The sequence below is a fragment of the Cynoglossus semilaevis genome, chromosome W, assembly GCF_000523025.1.
Source record: "Cynoglossus semilaevis isolate Cse_v1.0 chromosome W, Cse_v1.0, whole genome shotgun sequence".
Lineage (NCBI taxonomy): Eukaryota > Metazoa > Chordata > Actinopteri > Pleuronectiformes > Cynoglossidae > Cynoglossus > Cynoglossus semilaevis.
This window is the reverse complement of record NC_024327.1, coordinates 9,663,192-9,671,476: the sequence shown is the minus strand read 5'-3', so window position 1 is coordinate 9,671,476 and position 8,285 is coordinate 9,663,192. Positions and strand designations below refer to the sequence as shown.

The 8,285-nt window shown below is 41.9% G+C and overlaps 1 pseudogene; it reads left to right on the top strand.

Moving 5' to 3' along the window:
* Positions 1-6,559: 6,559 nt before the first annotated feature.
* Positions 6,560-8,285, top strand: part of LOC103397158 (DNA polymerase epsilon catalytic subunit A-like) — a 5,135-nt pseudogene continuing 3,409 nt past the window's right edge.

Genomic DNA, 8,285 nt, shown 5'->3' with positions numbered 1-8,285 from the left:
CTTACAAGAGTGGAGGCAGGTCCACACAGATAGATTATATTCTATGTAGAAGATGTAATCTGAGGGAGATTAGAGACTGTAAGGTGGTGGCAGGTGAGAGTGTAGCCAAACAACATCGGATGGTAGTGTGTAAAATGACGATGGAGGTGACAAAAAGGAAGAGAGTGAAGACAGAGCAGAAGATCAAGTGGTGGAAACTAAGGAAAGAGACATGTTGTGAAGACTTCAGGAAGGAAGTAAGGGCAGTTCTGGGTAGTGTTGAGATATTCCCAGATGATTGGGAGACTACAGCTGCAGTGATGAGGGAGACAGGTAGGAAGGTGCTAGGTATGTCCTCTGGGCAGAGAAAGGAGGACAAAGAGACCTGGTGGTGGAATGAGGAGATCCAGGAGAGTGTGCAGAGAAAGAGATTAGCGAAGAAGAGATGGGACAGTGACAGAACAGAAGAGAACAGACTGGAGTACAAAGAGAGGACAAGGGAGGTGAAGAGGGAAGTGGCCAAGGCCAAACAAAAGGCATATGAGGAGTTGTATGAGAGTTTGGAAACAAAGGAAGGAGAAAAGGAGTTGTATAGATTGGCGAGACAGAGAAATCAAGCTGGGAAGGATGTGCAGCAGGTGAGGTTGATTAAGGACAGAGAGGGGAATGTGATCACAAGTGAGGAAAGTGTGCTGAGAAGATGGAAGGAATACTTTGAGGAGTTGTTAAATGAGGAAAATGAAAGGGAAAGTAGAAACGAGGAGCCAGAGACTAGTAGGAAGAAGGTAGATCAGGTTAGAAAGGATGAAGTTAGAAAAGCCCTGAAGAGGATGAAGAGTGGAAAGTCAGTTGGTCCTGATGACATACCAGTGGAAGTATGGAAGTGTTTAGGAGAAGTGGCAGTAAATTTCCTGACTGGTTTGTTTAACAGAATTTTAGAGACTGGCAAGATGCCTGATGAGTGGAGAAAAAGTGTTCTGGTGCCAATTCATAAGAAGGGTGATGCACAGAGTTGTAACAACTACAGAGGGATAAAGTTGATGAGCCATACAATGAAGATTTGGGAACGAGTAGTTGAAGCTAGGTTGAGGCAGGAAGTGGAGATTTGTGAACAACAGTATGGTTTCATGCCTAGGAAGAGTACCACAGATGCAATATTTGCCTTGAGGATGTTGATGGAGAAGTACAGGGAAGGTCAGAAGGAGCTGCATTGTGTATTTGTAGATCTAGAAAAGGCATATGACAAAGTGCCAAGGGAGGAATTGTGGTTTTGTATGAGGAAGTCAGGAGTGGCAGAGAAGTATGTTAGTTTGGTGCAGGACATGTATGAGAATAGTACAACAGTAGTGAGGTGCGCTGTTGGGAGGACAGAAGACTTCAAAGTGGAGGTGGGACTACATCAAGGATCGGCCCTGAGCCCCTTCTTGTTTGCTGTGGTGATGGACAGATTGACAGATGAGGTCAGACAGGAGTCCCCATGGACTATGATGTTTGCAGATGACATTGTGATCTGTAGTGAGAGTAGGCAGCAGCTAGAAGAGAACCTAGAGAGGTGGAGGTTTGCACTAGAAAGAAGAGGAATGAAGGTCAGTCGCAGCAAGACAGAGTACATGTGTGTAAACGAAAGGCAGAACAGTGAAATAGTGAGGCTACAAGGAGCAGAGGTGGTGAAGGTGCAGGAGTTTAGGTACTTAGGATCAACTGTTCAGAGCAGCGGAGACTGTGGAAGAGAGGTGAAGAATAGAGTACAGGCAGGATGGAACAGCTGGAGAAAAGTGTCAGGAGTGATCGGTGGCAGAAGAGTGTCAGCTAAGGTGAAGGGAAAGGTTTACAGGACAGTGGTGAGACCAGCCATGATGTATGGTTTAGAGACAGTAGCAATAGGCAGAAGACAGGAGGAGGAGCTGGAGGTGGCAGAGTTAAAGATGCTAAGATTCTCTTTAGGAGTGACAAGAATGGACAGGGTCAGGAATGAGGTCATTAGAGGGACAACACAGACAGGAAGGTTTGGAGAAAAAGCTAGAGAAGCCAGATTGAGATGGTTTGGACATGTGCAGAGGAGGGACAGTGGATACATTGGTAGAAGAATGTTAGAGATGGAGCTACCAGGTAGGAGAAAGAGAGGAAGGCCAAAGAGGAGATATATGGATGCAGTGAGGGAGGACATGCAGATAGTTGGAGTCAGAGTAGGAGATGCAGAGAACAGGGAGAGATGGAAATCAATGATTTGCTGTGGCAACCCCTGAAAAAAAGGGACAAAGCCGAAAGAAAAAGAAGAAGAAGATGATTGATCAGTGTTGTATTTCGTTAGGAGCGAAAAAATGAACGAATGAATAAACAAATGGTGCTTGTCAATGATTACTTCCTTTTATTGATCAAAATGATTTAACAGAGAAAGTTCACCTTATCGTCTATTTTCCTCATTGTTCTTCGTGCAGGCAGCTGTCTATAAAGCACTGTTTAGAATCCATTTGGCCCACTTTAGAAGACTTTTGGGAGAATTCCTTTCTATCGGTAACGTTAAGTAAAACCATGGAGGCAGCCGTGATGCCGGAAGTGTTGACATCAATCAGCTACTCGATTTGTGCCACCGCTCGCACACCAAAATCTTATTGCGCCCTGAATTGACGCTAGTTCTTTATAAAACGCATCGATATAGAAAACGGGCAGGATATTTTGCGACGAACTTGTTCATTATTATGTAGTTGAGATCGTGTAGTTCCCAGACGTCGGAGCGGAATTCAATTTCTAAAGGACTTCATGGTTCACCTTATGACCTAAGCCGGATAATCACAACTTCGAGGTTCGACCTGAAAATGAAATCAAGGTTATTTATCGGGCCATTTAACGCATTCTGCTGAACTACAAGAAATGTAATTTAATAGCAACTACATCCACTTAGAGTTGCACGATACCCACGTTACCCTGCGGTGTGTGGATGAAATGTATTCATGTGTTCATATTTTATAGAAGTATGCAACATACATAATCATGTTTTAAAAGATCATAAGAGATGTGCTAAAACATATAACCAGCTTGAACATAAAATGCTGCTTAAAGCTAGAACTGAAAACATGCAGATGTAGAGAAGGAGCTGCGAGGTTGAGATAAAACCAAGGTTTGTTGTGAAAAGAGGAGTACTTGGTGTGATGGGAAACAGAAACTTTTAGAATACAATTTGACAATGGCTGGATTCATAGTTAGAACACAAGGTCCCAACAACAGCACCTGGGCGCGATAAGAACAGGATGAGAAACCAACGGTGTAGATGTAGTTGCCAAAAAGAATGGATATGTGTGTGTAGAACAAATGAAGTCTGTATCGCTTGAGATGTACCACCTGGATGTGTGTGTCAATAAAACGAGCCTGAGTTTGTGGAGAGAGCAGGATTCAGCAGTCAACCCCCTGACTCTCCGCTGGACCCTCCCTGTGCACAGGCGAACTCGAGCAACGACTTTTGTCTTTTCTTTATACTTTGTGAAAGTTCTTGATCAACGAATCCGGGGTGGTAAAACCTTACCACAACAACTTTGGGGGCTCGTCCGGGATTCCAAGAAAAAACAGAGAGTTGATCAATAGAACCATTGGACACAAGGACCTGGTGTGAACAGACAAAGGACACGGGCCCAAAATAAGGTAAGCAGAGCTTTTCTTCTGCATTGGAAATAGCTAAATTTTAGTTGTGTCCTGAGTCCTAGTAACACCTTGTCCGTAAATTAATTTAAAAGAATACTGGGAAATATGTGTGTGAAGAAGTAAAGGTACAGAGAAATAAAGAAGTGAAATAAGAGTAAAAAGAGAAAAAGGAACAGAAGTCTAACAGGGTTAGATGTCTTTGGGTGTGGCAACCCCCACCGTACTCTGACGAGGGGCGGTTTCAGCTGGGTTTGAGGCCCGGGGATTTGAGGACCCCCGAATTCTACAAGAGAAAAGAATAGAACAAGACCAGGCAAAACACATCGTGTGAATGTTGGACTACTGAAAACTGAAACACAACGGTCTCGCGTAGACAGTTGTTGAAGTAAGTGGACAGGAAATCCAAATTACTGATTTATAAAGTTTTGGTGTCAAGATTCAAGTTTACGGCTTGAATTGCTTGGACTGAGTACCAGGGACACAGCGTGCCATAGCTCTCAGTCGGCCAAAACTTAGACAGAAGAGAAAACACAATAGAGTAACAAAATAACTGTGAGTCGTTCATGCCCTGAACGACAAGACCAGCAGAATAAAAAGTCCTGTGAGTTCAAAAGCACGTTCCTTACATAAGAGAAAAGAAGCACACACAAAGGTTTATACTTTTAGCCTGAAAAGAAAGTACACGGATCCATATTTTAAATGTGTATTGTTATGTTGAAATAAATGTGTGATAATTGTGAATGAGTGGGTACTTCAAGAGACATTACACTGACTAGAGTCAGTCTCTGAAGTACGTGTATTTTAACCTGTAACAGTTGTGATTGTTGCCTTCAGTATTTAGTGTCGGAGAACCGCAGCCTTCTTTACAACGCCCACAATAGGGCTAAAGCGCCACCTGCTGTAAAACGAATGAAATGATTAGTTAAAGATTCGTTCACGACTCGTTCATTTTACTGTTCGAGAGTCAAAGATTCGAATCAATAAAAAGAGTCGGTCTTCCCATCACTACACTGAATGCTACTCCCTTGTAAACAAACCCACATGGCAACTACTGCAACCAAACTAGACAAATGCTGAATGATTGATTGTTTGCCTGTTACTGGCGACGTCCGGGGAAGAAGCACGGACTTTCCACTACCCTCTAAATACGAGCAGACGTTCACTACAGTAAGGCTGGCATTCGGCCACGTTAGTTAATCTGTAGTATTGTTAAGTGCTATTTAAACTTAGGGACAGTTTAAGTACGCATATTGAATTTTGTTGTCTGAAATCTGTGCTGCTTTTATAGCTAGGCTGTTGCATGCACTTCTTTTCTAACCTCCTGACTCGGTGTTATACTCTTGTACACCGTCAGTATTTCAGTGTTAACTTGGAACGTTATCAGTATTGGGATCAGGAAAACTCCGACAAAGTCCTTTGTCTGGAGTAGACCACGCGGTACGCCTCCCTTCCCCCATATACTTTGATAACATCACAAGCACTGTTTCATTGTACCTGAGCGCATCTTGGTGCGCGTACACAACACCCATTCACACCTCCGTGAGCGCATACACGCCTCACGTGTTTCCTGTTGCCGTTCCTTCTACCTCGCAGTTCTTCTTCCACTGCGCAGTCGCGTATGTGAACACGCCTCAAGGGCTCAGTCGCTTGCTTGGTAGCTAAGAGGCAACATCTCTCTCTCTCGTACACGACCACTCGTGTACACACGCACATAAGTACACACACACACACACACACACACACATACACACGCCTTGTTTTGTTATAATGATCATTGTTTATGAGTTCAATCACCGTCATTAACTTGACAGTGTTGTATAAATAAATTTGATTATTTTTGTAAACTGTGTTTGTCTGTGTTGTTACTTTATTCATTGAAGCCACCCAATTTGCCAAGAACTCTCAAAATCCTTCAGATATTTAATTGTTATTGGATACTATTGATTTTAGTATATTTGTAATACTTCAAGTAATACATTATTGCTATATTAGTAGGTTAAAATAATAATTAAAGATAACTTTAATGAGACTGGTTGTGTTATTAATTTGAGACTGGTTGATAACACCGAGTGCTCCTAAGCAGCACTCGACCCATTGCACCTACATATTTATAACAAATACATTGCAGTTCATAAAAATAATAATAATAAAAAAAGTCTGCAGTATCACGATAATACTCGGAACCGTGATACTTTGTCTGGCATAGTATCGTGGTTACTCATTTTGGTATTGTGACAACTCTACATCCACTACACAGTTATTGTACTACATGATTTGACCTCCGCCACCTTTTTTCCTATTTCCAGGATGAGCGTCGAGGTCCCACTCTCATTGCTGTGCAGTCAAACTGGAAGCTGCGTCGATTGGCAGCACTTGAGGAGTTTCCTGTGGTTCCAGTGGATGTGGTGGATGAGATCAGTTACAACATGCTGGACTGGGAACGACACGATGCCTGTTGCATGATAGGCCTTTGACATGGCCAGGTATGGGCCACACACTGCAGCTTCTGTCAGTCTTCCCTGTGCCCACACGGTGAGAAAATATAAAACCTTATGTCATATTGTTCAGATATTATCACTTACCTGTGGGAAACCTGCCTCAGGATGTGTCCATCTTTGGCTCTGACTTGTTCTTGGCAAGGCATCTACGGAAACACAACCACCTTCTGTGGCTCTCACCTACAGCCAAACCTGACCTTGGAGGAAAAGAAGCTGACCACAGTCGTCTGGTCATGGAAAGTGATGACAGGGGCTCAGTGGAAATCTAAGTTCCTGGATACTAGTTACTCTACTGGTATAAGGCAACACAAAATCTCCCCTACTACTGGGAAAAACCCAAACAAATCTTTTAAAAATGCTTTATTTTTCTGAATCTAATATGCCTGGAGCTGGATTTGCAGAGTTTGGCTGTGAACACTATTCTACAGTCGCACCATGTAAATGACATGGAGGGCGGAGCCAGTCTGGGTGTCAGTTTCGATGTAATCCAGCATGTGTCATTGGAGGACATGATGTCAGGGAATCAGGGAGCAAGCACAGTGGCCAGCTACGATGAGACTGCTCTGTGCTCCAACACCTTCAGGTCAGTGCACAGGGATAGTTCAGAGTTTGATTATTTACCACTTACTAGTCCAGAGCTGGACTTGTAAACAGACTTGAACAAGACTTGATATGGACTCCAACTTCAAAACCCCAATGATTCAACATTGTTTTGACACGAACTATAACTCGCAATTTTGTAAACTCGTCCCAAATACTCACGACACAAAACCTGATAACCCAACTTAGGCTTGAATTTCATTTTATTAGTTTATTATTTTATCTCTCGGTTAGGGCAGTTGGTACCGTCCAGTGGACTAACCACCTGCAGGAAGGTTTGGGGGGTTTGTGTGGTGCAATGTGATTTGGGTGGAGACTGCTGCCCCTGCGACCCGGTAACGGATAAGTGGAAGAAAATGGATGGATGGATGGAATATTCACTGTTGGTGTTATTATTCAAGCAGTTCAAACAAGTTAAAACTTGTTGAATATGCAGCAGCCGCTGTGAAAGTTACAGGACACATAAATAATCCTAAATCATCATTAGTGCCTCATCAGACTATATTGACTTCTACTTTACTTCACTTTTTTGAATGTATAACTGTGTTAGTTTCCTGTCCTTTCTTCATCATGATGTCTCTCTGCTGTCAGGCTGGTGGCAAAGTTCAAATGTCTGGGTTCCACCGTGGTGTACAGAAACTTCAACAGGATCATCCTGTGCACTAAAATACGGAGGATTGATGATGGCATTGGCTATGTAGAATACATCACCAACAGGTTAGTGATTTATCTTCATTCGCTTCCGAGAATGTAAATGTGTGGCTATGAAAATGTTGGTTATTAAAAAACATGTAAGAACTTATCTGCATAAGTCTGCAAACAACCAAAGGTGTATGCCATTATCTCACAAAGTTAAAAGTTTTATTAAAAACATATTCTGATCAATTTATGTATTATCATCAAAATCACCAGATGTTGTGGCCACAACTTTTATCCAAATCCATCCTTAATGTTTTCACAAATTCTGCATTAATTTAAAATCAAAAGTCGTTAGTAAATGTCTTGGTAGGACACAATAAATAGATTAGTAGTAACTAAAGGTTGTGTATTAAACAGACAATCTACAAAGTAACAACATCAATTAATGGTTAAACTGTAAAGTCAACTGACTTTAATCTGGAATCAGATAAATAAATGACTCCCGATAAAACAAACAAACAAACAAAAAAAAAACTCAAAACACAAATACCAACAAATGAGAGTTTTATTGTCTCTTTTAGGGAAATAAGTTCTACAGAGGAAACAGCCAATTATACTAATGCTACACCTAAAGAACTGTTAATATAGTGATGACATCATGGGTGACCTCTGTTTTTTTTGTTTTGTTTGTTTGTTTGTTTTATACTATAAGTTGATAAAACATTAGTCTTTTCTTTTTACAGCATTCACTCCAGAGAAATCTTCCACTCTTTGTCCTTGTCCTTCTCTCAATGCTGGGAGTTCCTGCTGTGGATGGATCCTGCAAATGCTATGGTTGTGTGAAGGGGAAACTGCCTTCCAGCCTGATGTATGGAGAGGTACTGACAAGAAAAACTTTGACCAATCCACTTTTAAGTTATTCTCAGGGTTAGG